Source organism: Falco rusticolus, chromosome 2 (genome assembly GCF_015220075.1).
Source record: "Falco rusticolus isolate bFalRus1 chromosome 2, bFalRus1.pri, whole genome shotgun sequence".
NCBI classification, from domain to species: domain Eukaryota; kingdom Metazoa; phylum Chordata; class Aves; order Falconiformes; family Falconidae; genus Falco; species Falco rusticolus.
The window spans coordinates 23805820-23828967 of record NC_051188.1 but is presented as its reverse complement, the minus strand read 5'-3'; the positions used below and the strand labels follow the sequence as shown (position 1 = coordinate 23828967).

The 23148-nt window shown below is 44.0% G+C and overlaps 2 long non-coding RNA genes across 4 annotated transcripts in view; both read right to left on the bottom strand.

Moving 5' to 3' along the window:
* Positions 1–23148, bottom strand: part of LOC119142843 — a 62805-nt gene that overhangs the window by 36962 nt on the left and 2695 nt on the right. The window lies entirely within an intron of this gene.
* On the bottom strand, positions 9930–22249 carry LOC119142842. Of its 2 annotated transcripts, none has more exons than XR_005102449.1 (2): positions 22168–22249; positions 9930–14524 (listed from the first exon to the last, which is right to left on the bottom strand). It is a non-coding gene; the product is annotated as an uncharacterized LOC119142842 (long non-coding RNA). The 2 variants fall into 2 exon arrangements; XR_005102448.1 differs by having other exon boundaries at positions 9930–13346.

The window sequence follows — 23148 nt, the reverse complement described above, 5'->3', positions numbered from 1 at the left end:
TCCCTTGAAGCTGAAGTACATGGCTGGCTATTTACAGGTAATCAAATAAGAGATGTAAATACAAACTTAACTTTAAAAAGACACCCAGGCATTAGGTGTTTTTCTCATTCTGAAAGAGAACTTGGAGTAATTTTCAGCTTTTGTGAATAACCAAAGAAATTTAACTATTTCCAAAGATTTTTCAGTTACGATGTTTTCCACCGATGGCTTAACATTTGCATTTGCAGCTCCTTCCCGTTTCCTTTTCAGACATGCATCACACAGACCCAGAGAGGCTGCATGAATTTACCTAAGCAGTGAGAAGAGAGGACGTTCCTCACCACAGTGAAGCCTAGCCAACACTGAAGCAGCAGAGGCAGACCTGAGCAAGCACTCCCTGATGTCCTGTCAGGTGCCTGTACCACATCCTGTGGATACAAACCTTGGTGCTGATGGCTACCTGAAGTCCATGTCCACAGCTCACATCCCTCCTGGGATGCCACCTGGCAGACATCAGCACTTAGAGGCTGGGAAGCATGTTGGGGCATTTTTTGATTTAAAATTTGCAGCACTGCTGCCGCCTCGTAGAGAGTTGGGTCATTTACAGCTAATAGTGAAAGGGACTGTGTGTGTGCCGTGGTGGGATACATCCCCATGTGTCCCCAGCACGGGATGAGACCTCTATGAGAGATCACATGGATATATACCAAGCACATCCCTGATACAGACAGACCTATTCCCACTTCATATGTGGGCCACATGGGAAGGCAGGACTTGCTGCCTGGAGCCCATACCTGCCCACAGTCCTGAGCCTCACAGTCCTGAGACCTCCCAGCCATATGGCACCTGTGTCTGGGGATCTCCTAGCTATATGGTACCCAGCCTTACTTGGCAGAGAGCTGCTGGCACCTGTGGCACTGTCCCACCTTGCTGCAGCTATGCACAAGGGCTTTAGTTACCTCCAGTAGCTCCTCTCATCCCACTCCATCAGCACAGAGAGCGAGTGGTGCCAGCCACATCACACAGAAGCTGGAGATGAGATATCTAAAACAAGGGAGGGATTTTAACCCCCTTTGCTTTCCCCTCAACCTGCTATATTGCACCTGCCATTAGAATGACCAAAATTTATCCAGTGACTTCAGTCATCAGCCACAGAAAAGCTCAAAACAGGCAAGTTCCATGTGGAAATCACCTGACGAAACAGGCTCGTCTCAATACTCAGAAGAACATCCCTGGCTGGTTGCTTCTTTCCCAGGCCTGTGATTCACTGCTCACTCAGCACTGGCTGACCGCATTTCGGGTGCCTTGGGATAAGAATCATGTTATTCTTTGCTTGTGTCCAGGAAGGCTCTGATGTGTGTTGGAATGTCTCTGGCTTGTTACAATTAAAATTATGGCTAATTTCACGGGGGAGGCATTTTCATGCACTGCCTTTTTATAGAGGGCTTCAGTAGGGTGCACCCAACACACCAGAATCAACACAAAAATATCAGTAAACATCTTGGCATGGTGCTTTCCTTGTCTAAATTTGCATCAAGCTTGTTTACAGCCAGCAGGCCAGTAGAAAAGGATCATTTATAATATGTGCCACAGCACTCTTGCCTGAACTTTAGGAGTCAGCAACTTTGATGAATTCTTGACGCAGCTTGCAGACACAGTTAAGAATGTCTCTTCCGCCTACTGCAGGAAGCTGGTCACTGTATCAAAGATCAAAGTTGCTCACACCAACGCAGGAAGGTTATGTACAAGCAAAAAGACACTACAAATGCTTGTATTTGGATGCGGGGGTTTGCCACTGTGCACATATTGGTCTCGAAATTTGACCATAAACCGCTTGAATCAATTCAGGAAAAAAACCCCACTTGCTGCAGCACCACCCAGATTACTCACAGACAAATCCTCCCGTTGCAGAGACAAGATACTCTGTTATCAAGACGTTTGATATGACTTGGAAAAGATGGGTTTATGGAAAATTGTATTACAGACTTATTTAGAGAGCGTAATGACCTTAAGTGGCTATGCTTTAAAAAGGCTAACAAAAGAGTATGTAACCTGAAATGGGCATATATCGCAGGGAGGTAATTTCCCTCTGTTACACACACAGCATCTGCAGAACAGGCAAATGTTTATCGGGAACTGAAGCTCATCGAATCAATTAATTTAATTGTTTCACAGAAACAAACTAAGAGATGGCTTTTTATACATCTCAAAAAATCACCAAGGTAGACAGGACCTTTTCAGAGGTTATTCCTGAAATAACGTGTCCCTGGGATAAAACACAGCTAAGGAATTACTATTAAGAAACATTTGGTCAGCTCTGGCAGTTTTGATGCAAACCTAACTGCTGCTGGAGTCACATGCCCCGCTGCTGCAGGGCTGCCACGGGAGAAAAGACTGGCAGGGGAATGCAACCAAGTGTGTCTCCCTTCTCTTATCCTCTCTCCTCCCCTCCACAAAAGGATAGGAAAACTGAGAAAAGACAAATAAACCAGATTTTTAAATTGTCTCAGTGGCTCTAGCAGACTCTTGCACACAAGCAGGATTCACGAGCGTTATGAGTTGATTTCCTTTCATTTCTGGTCTTTCTGCATCCCTGCTCTGTTCTGGTTTACTATTCTCCAGCTCCCTGTACAAACAGGATCTTTCCTCAACAATGTTCTGCCACATCATCTTCCTTCCTTTGTATACAGGCTGAGACTGCATGTTACACACCATGCGGCTTCCTAAGGCACCTTGTTTCTCAATGCTAGCAAAAACAGGAACCAAAAGCGAAGCAGCAATAAAACACTAAATTCTCATTGCAGTTTAAAACTGAACCCTTGGAGGTTTCTGATTCAAGATGACTTTTCAGTTAACGGATTTTTTCTAGTTTAGTGCTGTGGGTATCGCACTGCAGAATACGTGCAAATGAGGCACAGACTCAAATGTCTCTCTGGCAAAGTCTATGACACTGACCCATGCTTTTCCTTCTCTTTTTTTTTTTTTTTTTTTGGTGTGGAAAAGTAAAGCCAGCTGAGCAAAGTGCACGCTGCTTGACTGTTCACCTCTTTTCTCCTGTCTTGTAAGGCTTGCTGTCTGATTTTTTGCTTCAGGGAGATAAGATAGCACGTCTTCAGGGAGAGGAAAAAACCACAGGGCGCACTGTACATTGCACAAATGCTCTTGTTATTCTGAGGCCTGAAGAAACGAGGAAGGAAGCTTGAGGCTGGTGGTTTGGCAGGTGTGGGGCCTTTTTTACGCAGACATCTGTTTTAAGTGGTAGCTCTGGGCTCGGGGATAAGCAGGGAATGCCTTCACTCCCACCCCTTCCCTGTGTCATGGCACAAGGGGTTTGGGGGTCCCAAAGAACCAAGGTCACCCACTTGCTCAAGTTGTGCTTTGGGACTCTGCTGTCAGGTATTTGTGGGGCAGGGCTGCAAAGCGAGCTGAATCCTCCCTGCAAACTGGGAACTGGGTAACGCAGCTGCTCCTCCACTGCCCAAGACAAAGGTGCTGCTGCCGCTGCACTGGTACGCACAAGATGGATGGGGTTAGAGCACAAAATGGGTGAGCGACAACACACATGCTAAGCTCGACGCAAAGACCTGATGAAAACGGTTTGGATGCTACCACACACACCACATCAAAATGAACTTTTCTAATCCTACTAGATCATTTCTAGCAGTTTGGGTAACACTGCTAGCGATACTGTTACAGTTTTGAACCAACTACTTGCTTCGGCAGGATGTTATGGCGTACTCTCTGCTAAGCCCCGCATCATGTTAGAAGGAATTCATTAGTGCTTGGTGGTTAATCATCTATGGAATAACCGTACCTGCGATCCCCACCTTAGAAACAATCTAGGAAGAAGCTGCAGTTTTTAGGGCTGGATCATGCTCTGCCAAAACACACGTGTGAGGAGGAAAACGAGGGTTTGCATAATATCCTCCCTGGTGGGGATTCTCTGGGGCAAGTAAGTGTTGAGCTACACTGTTATTTTAAATGACAATAAGTTCTTTCTCCTGTAGTTCTCTGTGGACTTCAATGAACATTTACCAACTTAATTATCTTTAAGACCGCTACTCCTCTGTTACAGATTGCTGAAATTGGTCAGTGAATTCAGAAGTTACCAGGGGAAGGGCAGATAATGCAGAAAAGCACAGAGAGACAGATGTATACAGCTGCCCATGTGATCACAGACCCTCATTTCCATAAGAAATCAAGCTGAAGCCATTTCAAGGTGAGGGACTGTTAATCCCTCCCAACACACTCATTACTACATCCCAAAATGCATCTCCTTGTCCACTGACAAGGAGAGTCAGTCAAGTACCACTCTAGTCTAGTTAGGAGAAGAGCTACAGTTTCTGTGATGGGCTTCACGGGAACTGCTGGGCTTTATGGCTTCTTCAAAGGTTTTAAGCTGTTCTGTGCTGATGTGCCTTCGTTCAGAGCTGAGGAAGGGGTAGATGACATGGTGGGAGAACTCGGCTCCTGTCTTTGCTTCATGCTGCAAAGGACAGAATAAAGTCTGCTGATTCCACACCAGAATGGGCAAAATCCTGGCAAAATGAAGGGCTAGGCAGCATTTTGACATTTGTGGAAAGGAAAACACAATTTCTGACATGACACATCCTGCTGCCGTGCTTAATGTGGTCTCTAGAGCCACCACACCATTTGTGTTGGTCACCTGTGAGCAGCCCCATTGCAGTGCTCACAATCTAATAAACTTTGGAGCTTGGCTCTAAAATAAAATTGTTTTGCTCTGAGGATTAGAAGAAAAAATAAGAAAAGCAAGTCACAAAAGGAAGCCTGATGTTCCAGCTTTGGTATCGTAATTTTTTTTTCTTTCTTTTTTTCTATCTGACATATATCAGCATGACAGCAAACAGAACCTTCCCAGTTCACATGGTGGTACAGCTTAGCTGTGCTGGTAAGTGGTGAATCGACACTTTGCTCTAGCCTGGCCCTAAATTGTACCATTGACATGTGGTTGTAGTCAGAAAACACATTCGGTAGGAAATGGCACCTTGTTACTTCCCAGATTATGTGCTCCCTATGGGGTAAATATTTAAAATATCATGCAGGGTTTTAGCAGCAACATCCCTATTAAAGTAAATGGGATTGGAGTGAGGGTAAAACCAAGCACGCAGTGCTGGGACGTTATACCTATAAATCTTCCGTGTCTTACGCTCTGTGCTTTCTTCGCTGACAAAAGACAAGTGTTTGCTGCCTTTGTAAGGTTCATAAAGCACAAAGGGAGGGTGTGTACCCAGCAATGCTTCCTGTAGCACTGGCTGCAGCTACAGCGTGACAGCCCAAAGCAGGAAGGACTCGGAGGGATTCCTCAGCTCCTCGGCACAGGCTGCAGCCTTAGCAGTGCGAGGAATCCAGCTTTTGGCTGCAAGGAGTCCAGCTTACTTCCGCGCCGCAGATACACAGTGACGAAGTTGCCTTTAAAACAGCAGCTACCTTTAGCCATGAAGTATTTTAGGCAACCATGACCTTGTAGGCTCCTTCAAGGTTACTGAACATACACTAAACAATTTTTCGGAAAATTTTGTCTTTTGCTTGTATCTATTCCATCACCGCAGTGGTTGGTAAGTGCCTCAGTTTACCTAACAACAAAGGCTGGGACAGGCCCTTTCTTTAGGACAGCTACCTTAAAACAAGTAACCTGACTTTGAAAAAAACAGCCTGCTCTCCAGCAGACGTCGTTTCATGGCTTTATACAACAAATGTAACCTACATGTGCAAGGTATGGCTAGCAGTGTTCTTTGCTACCTCACTAGATGGCGTGTGGCCGTACCTGGCAGCAGGCAGGGGAGGATTAACCCAGCGCGTTAAGGGCTGTGCTGCACTCCTGCCCGTGATGTGCCTTTAAGAACGTGGATCAATCAGTTGATGTTTCAAGGGTGAGAACAGTATTTCCAGAATCAGGAATAGGACACCATGCTGAAAACACTTCCATTTTCAAAAAGCTGAAACGTCTGCCTGAAAAGTACCCTTAAATCAGCAGTGGGGCAACACTGGTGGGAAAGAGGTTTATTACACCAACCCATTTCCTAGGCAAAACATGCTTGCAAAGACACAAGCTCTTCAAATCTGAAGAAGAACAGGCCTGAAGAAGGGCGTATGTGTTTGCAAGGGCGTCTGCTTTCTACAGCGTGGTCAGCTAGTCTAGAAGCCCTTTGCTCTTCCTATCAATTCTGCCTTGCTTATAGCCTGACACTATCACTGCTGCAACACTACTGAAACAACGTCCACAACTTCGTATGGTTCTTCAATAGGCAAGCCATAAGATTAATTTGTCTTCTCACTTTCCCTGCTCTAAACCCAGGCATAGCTGCCCTCTTTTGTTCTTCTGTTAACTATTTATGCCTCCCACTTTGGAGGAGAACAAGCCCCAGCTCTACCCCGAGGCACTTACTTTCATGGGATAACATGAAATTACCCTCACCGGGCATTCGCAGTGTATGTGCTGTAAGGGTCTGCTCCTTTCTTGCTTGGGAAAACAGACATTCAGTCTTCAAGCTCTCAGGCATGAATTGCACAAGTACCTGGATCCATTAAAGATGCTGCGGGTTCCCTAGCACACTCACCAATGGCGAAGCTTGCCACAGTGAGGTCTGGAAGGGTTGGGTGGCCGGCTGCTGGCGAGCATGCTGGCACCCTTGGCAGCTCCGGGGCTGAGCAAATGTGCGGTTTCACAGCTGGCTGAAGCTGACCCACAGATGGGCTCCTGCCAAAAGGCATCTCCCCCCCAACCCTCCACTGACACTTGTGCTCCTTCGGCTGTGGGGTCAGCAGCGCCGGGGGCTGATTGGTCTCGACACAGTCCTCCCCTCGTTTCTTTTCCCTTTTGGTAGGGTTAATTTTCAGTCAGCTCGGTTTGCTGAACTGGCTGACCAAGCAGCTGGGTGGATGCTGGGGCTGGCACAAGGAGAGGTGGTGGGGTGCTGCGATGGGAAGTGCAGGACTGGCCCTTCCAACGGCAGTGCAGGCTCAGCTGGGGGGAGTCAGCGAGGGCTGTGCACCCACAGTGGGCTTCTGCTGTGCCTGGCAAACCTCCCCAGAGGGCTGTGCACCCACAGTGGGCTTCTGCCGTGCCCAGCAAACCTCCCCAAACACAGGGCAGGCAGCTGCCTTGGGATGGGATGCAAACATTCCTCTGCTCCTTTGAACACAGTGAAAAGGGGTTTAACAACCATCTGTTAAAGAGCAGTGCCATGAGAAAAACACATCTGAGATACATACAAGCGAGGGGTTTTCCTGTGGTATTTAGGCCTAAGGTGTTTACTGTTTTACCATCCAGCTATGCACCCAGCCTTCAAATGTGTTCAGTGCAACACATGCACTAATTTAACATCTGCTACACCATGGTATACCCTGGCTGTATCAGCCACCAGTGCCACAACATGCGCAACACTCTCTCCAGGGAACAAAATAATGCCCAAAATCCAGTAGCTTCCCTTGTCGTTTATGGCTGATGGCTCTTCCTGGTGGGAGAGTGTATTTGTGGTAGGTGTCTGGCTTGGGAGAGAGGGTCTGGTAGAGTGCCAGTGCTGCAGCTGCTTGGGGAGCTACGGAGAAGAGGACCTAATGCTCACACTGATAAGGGAAACGGGCAAACAGTGGCAACCAGCTGAACAAGAGACCTCCCAGCATTCCCTGAAACGAGAGCTTGTTCTGCCCTTCTACGTCAAGTTTTTGCAGCCACTGTAAGATGAAGTTACATGGTAAGACATGTTCTGCCAGGGTTAACCCACAGCAGCCTCTCCACTAACCTTCCCCTGAAGCAAAGGAGGATTAGAGACAAGATGTTAATGGGAGAGGAAAATCAGGGTCATAGGATGGCTTATAATCAGTTCTGTAGGAGAAGGCAGGTTGCTACCTAACTTTCTTATGTATTTCCATGAAATGCACCTCCATGTCTTTGATCAGCTTGCTCTGCCACCTTGGCCTCCAAGTGGAGTTGTCTTAGTTAACTCATTTGGTTCCCATTTCCTCATGCCATCACTCAAATTTAGTACATTGAAACATCTGGATGAACCCAAAAAAACCTGCAAGTGATGTCCTTACTGTATCTATTCCAATAGCCTATGCTTTGAAAGTCATAATACATATAGCATTTCTCTTCACCTAGCCACCAGTACCTCCTCAGTTCAGGCTCCTGGTTCTGGGTCCCACTCTCCTATTCCTCTGCTTGGTTGCTCTTGGGCTCTCAGGGTTTAAACCCATCTTACTGTCAGAATATTTTGTCTGAATTCCAAAAGTTTTCATATACTTCTCTCCCCTTTACAGCAACGAGCAAAGATCCCTTTAAGAAAGAACTGTGTGGGCTATAGAGAAATGCTGCCAACTACTGTAACAGGAAAACATTACAGCTCCCTTTTGCCCCCAAAATAACATTTTCTTGCTGTGGGTAAACAGCTATTCCAGTTTTTCTGGGAGCAATAATCACAGCCCTCTCCTTCTCCAAAGGCAGCAAGCCATCCTGCATCCTATGGAGCAGCTCGTTTCCACACGGCATGTTGGGACCACATCAGCCTCTGCCCAAGAGCAGTGGGAGCAGAGGATGAGACCAGCAGAGAGGCAGCCGAGGGGGACGCTCCGAGGAAGTTGCTCCTGCAAGAGGATCACTCAACAGAAGCTAAAAAAGTGTTCCCCACCAGAACAGCACTCAAAGGACTTTGTCTGGGCTCCTCTTTGCCTGGGAAGGGATCTTACTTGGTTTCTTTTCCCTCTACTCCATGCCCTGGAACCTGTAATTCTGAAAGTGAGTCTGTATTCATGTAGATGTCAGCAGAGAGACTGATGGTGTCCTGGGATTCAGAGACCTGAGCTGTGTTTCATGCGATGCCATCTCATTTTTGCATCTTGAGGCAAGTCCCCTTGCCTCTGCCATCTCCTTGCCTAGATTTATTGCATCTGCTGTTCAGGAATGTTACAAGGCCCGGGGACAACCACTGTTTTCACAACACCTAGCAAACAACAGGTTCATTTTAGCTGGGGTTTCCAGGTACAAAGTAACTGTAAAACAAGGAAAGCAATGCCATTTATCAATCTGAGTTATACCATGAAAAGCAGATAAATAGATACCATAATCAGAAATTAGTCCTCCAGCTACAGTCTGGTTTTAGTTTGTGTGAGTTCTGCCCATAGAAGCACTTTCTTCCCCAAAATGCACAGGTCTTGAACTTCCTGACTTTATTGGGGTGTCAACCTGTAGTAATTTCAAAGCACAATTTCCATTAGTATTGATCTATTTTGAGATGAACATTGGCCTCATTAGGCTTTACTTTGCTTCCTGCCACACTGCTCATCAGCTAAGGGTTGGAGCAAAAAATCAGGACAAGTGAAGCAAATCCCTGCTCTGCCACTGACAAGAGATGAATCCCTGCCCCTTTTGTTTTTCATTTTCCTATCTGTAATGGGAGTAATACTGATATCTCTTACGGCAGAGGCATGACTGCTATGTCAGTTTGTAGAACACTCTGAGATGGTCAAAGCACATCTCAACAGAAGTACAAAGTGCTACTGGTGTTTCCGAGGTGTGTGATGTCCGTCCTAAAATAACCCTTCCCGACCTGAAACTTTGCATGTCTGGTTCCCTATCACATCTCTGCTATAAAATAAGCTGTGTTCTGGGTGAACTGTTTATTAAATACACAACTTTAAAATTAAAAAAAAAAAAAAGACAGACTTTTGAAAGAGTCTGCTTGTTTTTAAGTCACTGCACATCACAGATTTTGCCTGATCTGAGAACACCAATTGTATGGCCACAAGCAGACTTCATGGAAGACTCTCTGGCCTTTCTACTGGTATGCATCATGTTTAGTGCAATATATCCCAGATCCTTTGTGCTTCTGAAGGCTAAGAAGCTGTGTAAGATCTTTTGGCAGAAAAACTACTCATAGATCATGACAAGAGCATGAACAAGCAGGTTACATAACTGACAAGCTAGTCACATCTTGGTAGGCATAAAAACATTTATTTTCTTGTCACTTAGTGATATGACAACAGACTATACTTGCTTCTTTCAAGTCTCGCTGCAAAATATGCTTTGCCTGTGGTTGCTCTTCCAGCCATAAAGGGTGTACCGTAGAAGGGCACATGGCTCTGGATTCCTACGGTAAGGCTCCAGCTCTGAGGCTGCAGATGGCCACTGTCAGCAACAAAACTCATTTAAGGTATACCCACCTCCCTTCACAGCCCAGGCTGTGCGTTCCCACGTACTGCTGAACCCGACCTCCACCATGCTCTTTCTCCTCTGTGTCACTTTAGCGAAGCGAAAGGATCTCCAGCACAACGCAGGTTAACTGGCCAAGTCCAGGACGGGTGTATTTAAGCAGGTCCTCAGTACTGTCTCCTCTTCAGCATCATAGGGTGCCTTGCAGTGTGCATTGCTCCTCATCACTGACACGGCAGCAGCTGGAGGGCACTTCCATGCCGGTCCTGGGCATAGGGTCTGATTCCTCCTCTCCCGCAGACGTGCCTGCATTTATACTAGGTCTTTCAGGCGTGTAGAAAATATGTCATGTTCTTAGCAGACACTGCTGAAGCAGGAAATGCCTTAAATAAATATCTGGCCTTGCACCATGCAATACCAGAGCCACAGCCGTCTGCAGCACACCGAGATACGCATGTTCTCTGCTCATCAAGAACTGTTCCACGTTGTTCATGCACATTACAGCTCAGCCTCTCCAGGGAACACTGTGTTTGCTGTTACATTTGCACACCAGCCAGCGCTTTGCTTTCTGGTCTATGAATGGTGTATCCAGAAATTGGCTGCTACGCTGGTACGCTTCAGAGAGGATAATGCTGTCCTTTTCCCCGCTGTTTATTGTTTACCAGAGGTGCCTGATTTCCGACAAACAAAAGAGACGGATTCTGGGCAATTTAGCAATAATCTAGAGCAGGATGAGCAGGACGGCTTTACAATATGTACAGTACTGGTGTGTAGGGCTCAACAAAGGCCCGTGTCCTGGGCAGCTGGCTGACGCTGGGCCGTTAACACTGCTGCATTAACGGTAACAGCCACAAACCTTGTCTGCCCGGCAAATCGCAGTCAGAGAGCAAAGAAACCTCCAAACCAGCAACAGAACAACTGAATGGGAAGCCTATGACATTAAATACACAAAAGGGAAGCCTTGGGACTATGAGAAGGAATTGAGTACATTCAGCACAGAATGGGTACTCATTAGGGGACTACTTAAAAATCATTGACTAGTTTTGCCTACCAGAGTAGCTCTGTCAAAGTCAACACCGACATCAAAAGTTTGTGCAGATGAAGTTTACTCAGGTACAGAAAAGCAGAGCAAGACTTCCCACTTTGATCAGTTGCCTGGCTCTGCCCCTTGGTGCGGAATTCCTTCAGAGATCTTTTGGGGTTTCTTGTGTCACTTGATGGGATTGCCTCTGACATAGGGCATCATGTGAGCGGAGCTGTACAACTGAGGCAGGGTGGTAATACTAGGCATGGTTAGGATGCGTGTGGCAGAGTTTATTTCATGCCAGAAGCATAACATGTGGCATGCTCCCTACCTGCAGTGCAGTCCCAAGTGCTCTTGGTCCAGGACCCAGGTGGAGAACCCAGGTGATCTATTCCTCAGCTGCATTACACATGCAGAGCTCAAGACTGCGAACTGCTCTGCCCTGCAGATTCCCAAGATAGAGACTGGGCTGCTATTACTTACCACAGCACATAAAGCACCCCGTCCCCATCTCCTTCTGCACGCTTCCTTCCCTCCACCAGCCTCCTCCCCTCCTGTCCCCCATCCCGCCCTCCTTACAGCCAGTTATCCCTCAGCCCCCAAACCTGGCTGGAGCAGTGATGTGGACAGGGCTGTCAGCGTAATGCAGAGGAAGGGAAGAGGCGACACTAAGGTAAATACTCTGCACCCTCTAGCCCCCTCGTTGCTTATGTCTCAATAAGCTAAACCGTTTCAGCTAATTTGTCTTAGTCCTTGATACAGGGTGCGTGAAGGCATAGCCTGAACACAGCAGAGAGGCCTCTAATACATGGTCTGCGCTGGCATAATGTTAGTTGTTTGGGTAGAGTTCATTGAGCAGATGTAGATGTTTAAACTGTAGGTGTCCATTTGTGAGTTAGGCACCTTAGGATGCCGTTTCAAGTCGGAGAGAAATAGACACTTTTGGCATACGGTAGAATTTTACACTCAGTTGAGCTAAATTGAGCCTTGTAAGCTCCTGCTGCTCCCCACTGACAATACAGCAAGTCAGGCACGACTAGCTCACAGGTAAATGTCTGTATGGGACATTTCAAGTGACAGGTGAGATGAATCATATTTCGTATGGCTTTGTTTTGACATAGGTTTGCTACACGCTGTGGGGCTGCCAGGAGGGTGCTTCACAGGGCGCCTGGTGGGGCACGTTCTGGCAGGTAACCACAGAGGCCAGGGAGCCAGATTCAGAGGAGGAACAGAGAGATGCAGTGACAGACACAGCAAAACCCTTTGGGAACATGGCCACTGAAGCAACCATGACTTCATTAGACTTGCTCAAGATGCCCTCTAGCCTAGACCTTTCACCTCATTTAATGGTTTCTTGGCCTCAATCCCTTATAATTCTGAAATAAAAAAAAAAACCTCTTTTGACTCCTGTTTTCAAGCTAGGGCTGTTTGATTTGGAACACTGCATTGAAGTCTGTGCTACTGATTGATTTCAGGTTTATTATATTTTCCCCTTTGAAACATGCTACAGTAAAAAAAAAAATATCTGTACTTCGTCGTTTTTCATGTAACCCCCCCCCCCTTTTTTTTTTTTCAATCTTAGCAAATGCTCAGTCTTTTCCACTTCAATAGCTTAAAATTCTCCCCTGGGAGCCTTAAGCTCTTTAAATATTTTTAGGTTGCCAGATTTCTTATGTTCTCTCTCCAGGAAGCCAATTTTGTTTCTAAGCTCTTGAGAGTAGTCCAGCTTCATCTTTTGCGCACTCACTGCATCACAATAAAATGCTGCCTAATTGCTGCCTCAGCTGAGTCCCAAAGGTGCTGGAGTTTGTCTCTAGGCTACAGTTGTGGGCAATAAACTCTTCTCAGACTGGAGTTAAGCCTTTTTATTATTTAAATCTGAGTCATGTAAAATTAGTTTACTAGCAAGTAACCCACAAAGATCTAGTATGGAAAGAAACTCCCACATATTGTTTTCCAACACAATGAGAGAATGATCAGATACAAAGATCTGCAAGCAACTCATAATACAAGATGTAATAGACCAACATTTATTTCAGCCAAATAGAGATGAGAATGTTTCTGTAAGCTCAGGAGTTACTCTCAGACCTTGGCTGTTTGGTGTTCTTCAGCTTCAAATTGAAACTGGCGGTACGAAAAACTTTTTTCCTTCAGCTTATCCATAACCTGAAGTACCTATGAAAGAGGAAAGGCAGCTGTAGATAACAAATACCAGATGAGCAAAAGCTTTCTGCTCTCAGTCTAGCACAACAGCCAGAGGATTCAGTGAGCATTTTGCTAGAAAACCATCAAGAATATACTAAGACTGGGTGGCTGCACCACCATCAAGCTTGAGAAGGGCCCTGCAGCAAGGGACAAAAGGACACTACAGGGAGCAAGAATGAGCAAATGCTCTTTTTCTCACCAGGACCATATTCAGCCATTCTCAGTAGCAGAAGATACCTGTTCACTGCATACACAGGCATTTTCTCCCTTCACGTTCTTTTTTTTTTAATCTGTATTTTAAAGTGCTTTTATTTCTGTTGTAAAATTAGGCTTCTGATGATAGAGCATACTCCACAGACATTATGGTAGAAAGACTTATTGATCATTTTTTGAGACTTTATTCTTTAAGACAGCACTTGCTTTGGGTGCATTTGGTGCTGTGTGCCCAAATCCATGGTCTTAATTAAGCAAAAATGAGGCTGGAAGAGATCTCCAGATTTTCTCAAGATGGTTAACCACCCTTTAATTAGAAAAGGTCAGACATGATAGCAGAGACCTGGCACAGCCTTTGTGGTGGTGTTGGCAGCACACTTGCAAGCTGGGACACTCGTGAGTGAGCACAGCACACGTCCACGTCAGGGCAAGATGATTCAAGCGGCTCCTTTTGTCAGCACAGAGTGCATGCGTAACAGGCAGATGGATCCATCTGCAGTAACTGTGAGGAGACCGTTCACCACACACCACACACTCACTGTGCAGAGACCCCTCCGATTGCTGGGGTCTCTCATTCCTCATTTATATTTGTCTTGATCACTTCTTGAGAACATAATGGCAGACACGGCATGGACTGCAGGACCTTCATTACTAAGGGTGACACGTAAGACAGGGAGGATGCATGGGTCTGAAGTCGATTTTGGCACGCAGCAGTTAGAAAAGCTAGGACGCAAGTTCTGCCTTATTCAGATCAATGGGAATTTTGCCACTGATGTCAGTGGGATGAAGACTTCGCTCCACATGTCTGCTTGTAATCTGAGAACACGTATTCTACAACTCCTGGAGACTCAGGGAAAATGGGAGCCCACAGAGTTCATCTTAGATTCACTGTCTGAAATAAAACTACGTGGATTCTTTGTGCCCTTTTTAGTTATCTGTAAAACAAGTACGATAATGCTTTGAGTGCTAAATAATACAAGGTGTGTAGGAAGACGTAGTATCTTTTATTAGGCCAACTGAAATAGTTGGGGAAAAACAGACAAGCTTTCAGGCTTGTCTGAAATGCTTTGAGATGCTCTGATGAAAGGTGCTCGAGCTGTGCAAGGGATCATTAAATTACATTCTTCCTCTCTCTGGAAATCATTTAGTGATATTTCAAAGGAAAGATGCTGCACAGAAATAACGGATTCCTATTGCAAGTGCTGTCTGAAGCTAAATATCTTCCTTCCTCTCCCTTTATGAACTAATCTAACGAAAAATATGTTTTAAATTAACATGTTAAGAATAATTTTGTGGTATAGTCCTGTGAAATGTTCTGTGTTAAGGGTAACTCACAAATCCTTAAGCATACTTCAGTACACACAAACAAAATGGCTGGATTTCTGTGTAATGCCTTGCAGAAATTATGAAAGTATCACTGTAAAGAAATTAGAAAGCATGGAAGCTCTGTGCAAAAGGCACGTGGAAAAAAGAAAAAAGGTAGATATGAGTCAAAAACTACATTACACTTGTAAATGCTGCCTAACAAGCCCCCAGATTTTCACTATTGAGCGTGGGCATCATGCCTTCTAAAGCTGTGAGCCAGTTATTGTCCATAAAAGTGTGACAGAAACAACCATTTAACCCTCTCCTCTCCCTGATTTACCAGGAAGGAAAACAAACTGGGAGTGCTCGTTGGAAGCCAGCCAGGGGTGACAGACTCACAGCATTAAGGTATTGCAACTGTGAGTGCAGCAAGGTATATCAGTGCCATCAGGGGGGCAGCAGACCACTAAGGTAACTGGGGGCCATGAAGGGGTAGGTGAGGGAAGGTTTAACTGTACATAAATGCTACTAGTATCACTTTCCTAGTATTTAGTTCAGTGTCAAGACACAAATGATGCCAAGAACTGAGAAAATTGGGGGAGGGAATCTTTAAATATGTAAAAAGTAGTTGCAAAGATGGATGAAGTAAACTGTTGTTTGTGTCTATTAGAACAACATGCAAGGGGGATAAACTGCAGCAAGGGAGATTTACATTAAACCATGAGACAGCTGTCCAGGATTAAGGAAAATTAAGCATTGGTATAAACTACCTAGAGAGACGGTGTAACTTCCATCACTGGAATGTGTCAAAAATGGCTTAAATAAACATCATCAAAAATTTCATTACATATGATGGTCCAGTGAAGCAAATAGACTTGGGAGATTCATCTGAGAAAGGTTACAATATGTGACCAGGTTTTCCTGAATGTATTCTCTTTTTTCCCCCCGATAAATGTTGTTGAAGATTTTCTGTTCATGTGAGATTTTGAGATGCATTCCTCTGAAAATATTTGTCTAAGACCGGAGGGGCCATTTATCTTCTGACGTGCCTGTTCCTCTCCGCTGATCACAGATGCAGTCACAGATGACTGGCTTGGTGTGGACACCTACTTATTGAATCCATAAAGTCAGATGAGACAATTACCATCCTTAATGACAAATTGTGTCCTTTCTAATATATTCCTAGATAGAACACTCAAATCTTCATTATTCATTCCAACTATAATTACTTGTTGTGCATGTACGAGGTGGCACCCAAAACACATAATCATCATTATTTATTGTCCCGTATTAGTAATTTTATCACATTATACTTAGATGCCATATGGTGTGATGAAGAATATAATCAAGGTTTCCTATGCAGTGGATAGAAAGCTTCTAGACAACAATTAATATAATCTATTCCACTTCTGCATTCCATTCCTACCAAGAATATCACGGAAGTGTATGGTATCTCAGGAAGGAAAATTTTACTTTTAGATCTAAGAGCCAGCCAAAGATCTGCTGAGCTGCAGGCAGAGCTACAAACTAGGAACCTAAGTGGCTTTACTTTAGCAGTATGTATGAAACACTAAGGTGCTTCAGATATATAGTACTAACCACTTCTGTTCTCAAAGTCTGTATACAATTAACATGTACTCAGCTAATCTGTATGAACCTATGTGTTTATATTGTACTCATCCCACTGCAGGACTAAAAGTGGGCACTTAAGACATGTCTACACTATGTCCTACACCGTGGTCGAGGGAAAAAGCCTGAGTACCCAATTACCTCTGCTTAATTGTTAGCTCTCTCCTTGGGGACCTATTCAGGTACATCCCACGCATTCAAGATTAAGGCACAGATCTTCAGTAGTTCACTCTTGGGATCCCCCCTAAATGGCAGTAAGGCCAAGAACATTGTATTTGGCTCCCTCAGACCCATTTTGTCTTTCAACGCTATTCCCGCAGGCTCTGCACTCTTAGAAGTGCAGAGGAGGGACACCACAAGGTGTGGACACAGCACTCTGTAGTAGCCCTAAGCTGCCGAAGTGTGAGTCAGCATGCACCACTGAGCCTTGAGATGGAAAATTGCTCCCTGTCTTGTGGGATACACACTTTGGAGCCACTTCCAAATAATGGCACAGGGAGTCCACCACGTCAGCCAGTGCTGCTCTCAACAGTGGTGCTGGAGGCTGCTTCTGTAATGTAGGAAGGTCCCAAGGACTGTGTCAGTAGGAGAGGGATCTCTTGGTATCTCAGGAAAGCAGAAACCCAGAATACAAACGCCAAAGGTGACCAGGAGAAACAGCACAGGACCACCTTCACCATCATTAGAAAACTGTAGAATATTATTCTACTGTACTTTTGGAATATTTTTTTTTAATAAACTTTGCTCTTCTTTTGTAACCCATAATTATGGAAGCCCCAATCTTGTATTTCCTTTTGCACAAGTACCCTCATCATAAATGTATTTCTCCACTGTAAAAGGATGTGAAGAGTTAAGGCTCTGCACTGATTTTGGCTGGGGTAGGGTCAATTTCCTTCATAGGAACAGAATGTTTTAGGTATTGCTGAGCAGCACTTACACAGCATCAAAGATGTTTCTGTTCCTCACACTGTCCCACCAAGTTGGGCTGGGGGTGCACAAGAAGCTGGGAGGGGACACAACTGGGACAGCTGACCCAAACCAACCAAAGGGGTGTTTCATACCATATGACATCATGTTCAGCATATAAAGCTGGTGGAAGAGGAGAGAGGTCTGGAGTGACAATGTTGGTTGTCCCAAGTAACCGTTACATGTGATAGAGCCCTGCTTTCCTAGAGATGGCTGAACACCTGCCTGATGATGGGAAGTAGTGAATGAATTTTGTGAATGCTTTGGTTTGCTTGTGCGTGTAGCTTTTGCTTTACCTGTTAAACTGTCTTTATCTCAATCCATGAGTTTTCTCACTTTTACCCTTCCAATTCTACTCCCACATACCACTGGGCAGGGAGTGAGCGACTGTGTGGGGCTGAGCTGCTGCCTACTGGTGATAAACCACAACAGGCTCATTTTGTAACTTCATTACATTTAAAAATGCATCAAGCATGAAAATTAAACACAACACATCCATCCCCTCTCATACTTTTTTTTCTTTTCAGGTGATATAAAAAAATATTTGAACAAGGAAATGCACACAAGAAGACAACAGCATATATAGGTTTAGCTCCAGTTTAGCATAGACAAGTTTAGCTTTGGCTGTGCTTCCTTGTGGATTTTACCTTCTTCCTTACTTGATTCTTTAGGAATGGTTTCATTCTTATTTTCATGGAGAAGAACAAGAAAGAGGTGAGTACTTCAGCTAAAAGAAGCAATTAGCCAGGTTCAGATATGGAAGGTCACAGATAAATAAAACTGAACAATCTCTTCCCAGGTCATTAAGAAGCTTACCTGATGACTAGTGAACTTTAAAAAGCAGCATAAGATGCCATGCAAAAATTAATAACTATTAAAACTATTAGCAATTCTCTCACGTCATTGGGTTTGTGGCCAGCATGCCTAACACATGCTTGTTTTAAAGCATACTGGTTTAAAACAGGACGGTTAATTCTGTAACATGAATTTTTTTAACTAAAAGAGACTGCAAAGTAGTGGTCACTAGTGGCATCAAATCTCTGAACTGTAACGACTTTTAATCAGAAAATAAAAGTTTTAGTCACATATTTGCAGCTGAGCCTGGGTGGTTTTAGAGGTTAGTATACAAGGCCATTGAACCTAGCTTGTTGTAGTCGGTAGTGCTTTATGCACAAGGAGCAGCCGTGCAGCCCGTGGGTGGGATTCAGCTGGCCAAATGTAGATATTTCATAGCTAATATGAATATCTCATGCCGGTCATACGAAGCATCATCTAAAAAGCCAGATTTTCCATTGATTTTGAAAAGAATCTAAGGCAGCTAGCTCACGTGCAGATGTCTGCACTGTAAAACACTAAAATTAGGTAAACTGCACAGTGTGTCTGTGGAAACATCAGCAGCTCTTGGCTGATGGGTGGGGAACTTAAGCTACTCAAACTCGAATGCAGTTGCTCTGTTAGTGGCAACACCATGCTTTTAGGCTTATTTACAAAGTTTAGCACATATTTTCACAGTACATTTGTAAATCCTATAAATTATTTTGTTTAAACTATGACCCTTTTTTACATGGATAACAGAGATATAAGGCTATCTCTTTCTTACAGCGATGCAAACGATAAAAAATTTCCATGATATTTGTGAAACCCTAATATTGTAAAAATCATGTACTTGAACAGAACAATGCTCTGATACAGGAGTCAGTCTCCTTAATTTACATCTCAGAGTTAAATGTATCTTTTTCTTGGTGGCACACTTGGCAAACAGGTCCCTGAGTTCAACAACTAATTTCTGTCTCTTGCTAAAAGCTCATCACTTCCTCATCTATGCAGGTTTAACCATTTACAAGGTCACATGATGAACAAGATCTGAGACAGGACCTAGGTTAAAAGTTACATCTTCTTTTGCAGGGTTCTTTTTAACCCAGATGATTTCACCAACCTAGTCGACAGTGCCACCACATCAACAGCTGTACTAGCACAAGCAACAGAGTGATATGTAAAAGCAGAGGGCACGAACAAGTTTTGAGGGGCGGAGATCAGTTAAGTCAGCTTTGTTGCCAAGGAAAAGATGCAAAGAATAGCACAGAACAGCATTCAAAGTTGAAGAGGCTCCTCCAGATGATAATTCAGAGCAGAAGCCTAACTAACTTCGAATTGCTCTCTGGAGCAGCCTCTCTCAGTCCTTCAACTATGCAAGGCATCTAGGGAGACAAGCCTCCTAATTTAGGCGTCTAAGTTAGGTGTTTAAACATAGGCAGTGAATATCCCTCCCTGAGAATGAGATGTTATAATTTTAAATGTTTAACCAAAGCTGTGATACCAATGTCTGTTCTTTTAGGAGATAGTGTTCTTTGTGTCACTGATCCTCCCTCTACTAACACAATCATGTTTCTCATTTATTAAATAAATGAACAACATTAACAAAATGCACATTGTCCAAACACAGTCCAAATTTTGAAGTTAAAGAAAGATTCCCAATTTTACCCTCAAAATACAAACCAGATTAAGTTGTTCACATGGAAACCACTGCATGTTCCCTACAGTCATCACATCAGGGGGCCAGAAAGGGAAGAGATTCTTCACAATGATCACCAGCATATATTTAACTTTCTTGATCTCCCTAAACTTTTTTTTTTTTTAAGTTCTCAATTGAGAACTTTGGCTAAACTTTTGTCTCCAATTACATCTTGCCATTACTACACTGCTCCTACCTACTGAACTTTCTACATACTCAGTGATGGGCGTTTAAGAAGTTACTGATAAATGACAGAAGTTGGCCTTCCAAAGCAGATGCACGGCCTCCAGTATGTTTACCTCCTGCCTTGCAGAACCTTGATACTCAGGCACACACCAGAACACCAACTTTCAGTGCATGTTTCTTCAACATAACCACCAACACTGCCATTGATCACAGCCCTATTCAAAGGACTATTTGAGACAAATCTGGAAAGGATTACCGATATGTCAAGGAATACTCCTTAAATGTAGCTATCTTCTGTCCTGGATGAATGTGTTTACAGGAGCAGATTGTTAAAGCCAATTCATCTTCTAGTATCTCACACTGCAGAACTGCAACTAACATGCCTAAGAAATCAAAAACACTGGGCAATCCATTAATATGTATTAGACTGTGCTCTGTTTATTCTAGTGGTTTGGCCACCTAAACAGTGTGTGCAAAAAGGTGCTCAACAGCACCCTGATTTGAAACTGTCACTTTTAAGTCATAAAAGTATCTAGAGGGGAAGGAGACTATATACCAGCATGACTTAAAATTAATGGTTGTGTCTGAGTTAACAGGCTCAACTGATGTAACTGTCTGGCTCAAACTATCAAAGCCTAGTATTCTATGGTTTTGTACCACTTAGCCCTCATCACTTCAATGAAACAGCTGCCTATGGGCCATACATGGTATTACAACTGTGGACAGAAGCAGGTGCTCCAAGTAGTGGTCATTTCATGTGTGCAGACCAGGCAGCTTGATGCCAGATGAAATCTTTAACAGCCAAGTTCTGCCTACCTTCTCCTTAGCAGCGGCACCAGCTGAGTCCATCTTTTCTACCCTGATACTTGCTACCAATCTAAATGGAACTCAGTTACTATTAAGAGTGCCACTGTTGCAAATGCAACTGAAACTGGCCAATGAGGTTCAAAATTCAGGCAGTGGGACAGACTGTGTGCTCCAGAAGTGTCACATCTTTAACAAACCAGCTCAACATTCACACCCTACCATGAAAGAGACATGCTGCCAAACATTTTTTTGCTTAATAGTGCATCACGGGAGACTTCCTCTCAGTTGTCAACCCTACCAGACTGATTCAGGGAACTTTGCCGCTTGATACTGTCTAGTGGGCTGCTACAGGACTGAGATGATATGAATAAACTTTTCTTTCCTTGTTCTGGTTTTCACTTAACAGTTGTTGACACACAGCTCCCTGGGCCTGACTCTACTTTCTCCGAGGTTTCTGTCCAAGTCTTCCTCTCTTTAACTACTGTAAGCCACTTTCTTATTCCTTCTCCAAAAAATAATGCTCTAACATATGCAAAATGCTTCTGCATGTTAAGTATATACAGAAAACAAACACAGTATCCTAGTTCCTCTTAATTTCTTCTGATTTCTGTCCAGAGACTCAAAGCAGAAGAGCTGGGTTTTTTCAACCTCATGTGGGCTTGCTTCAACCCATCTTAATCCTCTCTTCTACCTGTATTTTCCGTTAGTCTGGCATTGGCTTGTTCTTCATCATTTTAATCAACCTAGTCATAACTGCCATGACAGCTTTCTCTCTACATGGCTCTAACAATGCAATGAGCACGTTAGGTAGGACTCCTCTCACCTACCTTTAGGCATCTACAGTGCAAACACTTAGATTTATGCCGATAAGCTAAGTCTGTTATAACCACTGGAAAAAATTAAACACATTCAGGGCACAGTCCACCTGGGTCAAAGCAGGAATTGTATTGCCGAAGTACCTCTCTCCCCCCACCTTACCAAAAAAACTTAAGAGGAAAGCTAACTCACAGGTAAGGGTCTGCAAGACAGTTGTCTACATTTGGTCAGATAAATACAAGCACCTGCATCCATTCCTACCCTAATTTTCTGACTTAACTGAAATCTCATTTGAAAAATCAACTGTTTTCCCTTGAACTGCTGTCTATTAGCAATTCACTGCATTTTGAGATGCACCTTGTATGGAAGATGTTGACTAAATCCTTCTGTGTTGCCACCCCATCACAATTTCTCAAGGTTCAGACTCTGAGGTTCTTTCGTAGTACAGAAATTGGTGTATGTGTCATACTGATTAATATCATACCTTAAAAATATCTACACAGAAGACCAATTACTGTATGTGCATGAAAATTAAATTGCTACTGATGCCTTTACTGAGTTGTGCATAACTTCCCTTGGAAGGTTAATGTCCATGAATACGTAACATGCACCTTCTTTTTGCTATTGCTTCCCTACTGTTTTTCACCCTCCATTATTCCAGCATTTCTGAAAGTAGCCTGTAACACCTTTGGTAAAGAGTTATGTTTGCATGTAGGCATTAAAGATTATTAAGAAGGCACAATAATTCCTGTAGTCTAGCTAAATATAATTGCAAGGGGAAGGGAAGATAAAAGCAAAGGGCAGTTCATAATTCACAGACATGTATGTTTTCAACCTTCTCTTGCAGAAGTTTGTGTGTGGGAGGAGGTAACAAATGATGCTCTCTGCTACTTTGTGCTAAAAGCCTGTGCCAGCCATCTGAGTTAAGACACAGTCTACGGAATTTATGTAACGATAACCAAATCAATTCAGAAACCAGTTTTGTTAATCTGACACAGACCCTAAGAGTGGATAGCTTTAAACTTATCTGACAGTGTCTGCAATTACTCTAGCTGGAGACACCTTTGAACCAAATCAAATGTTCATGGCAGAAGTGTTATATTAATTTATATCGGCTTCTGATTGAACTGACTAGAATAAATCAGAGAGAGAGGGCACACAATCAGCTCTGCTGGCAGATTTGCAGATTGCTGGAAAGGGGCAGGATAAGTCTCTGGGGTTTGGCTGTGAGTAATGCTCTCCTCCACCAACACAGCTGGAGCCTGCATAACCACTGCCGCTGACACCCACCAACATCATGTCTTATACATGAAGTGCTAGTTTTATAGCCTCTATCAA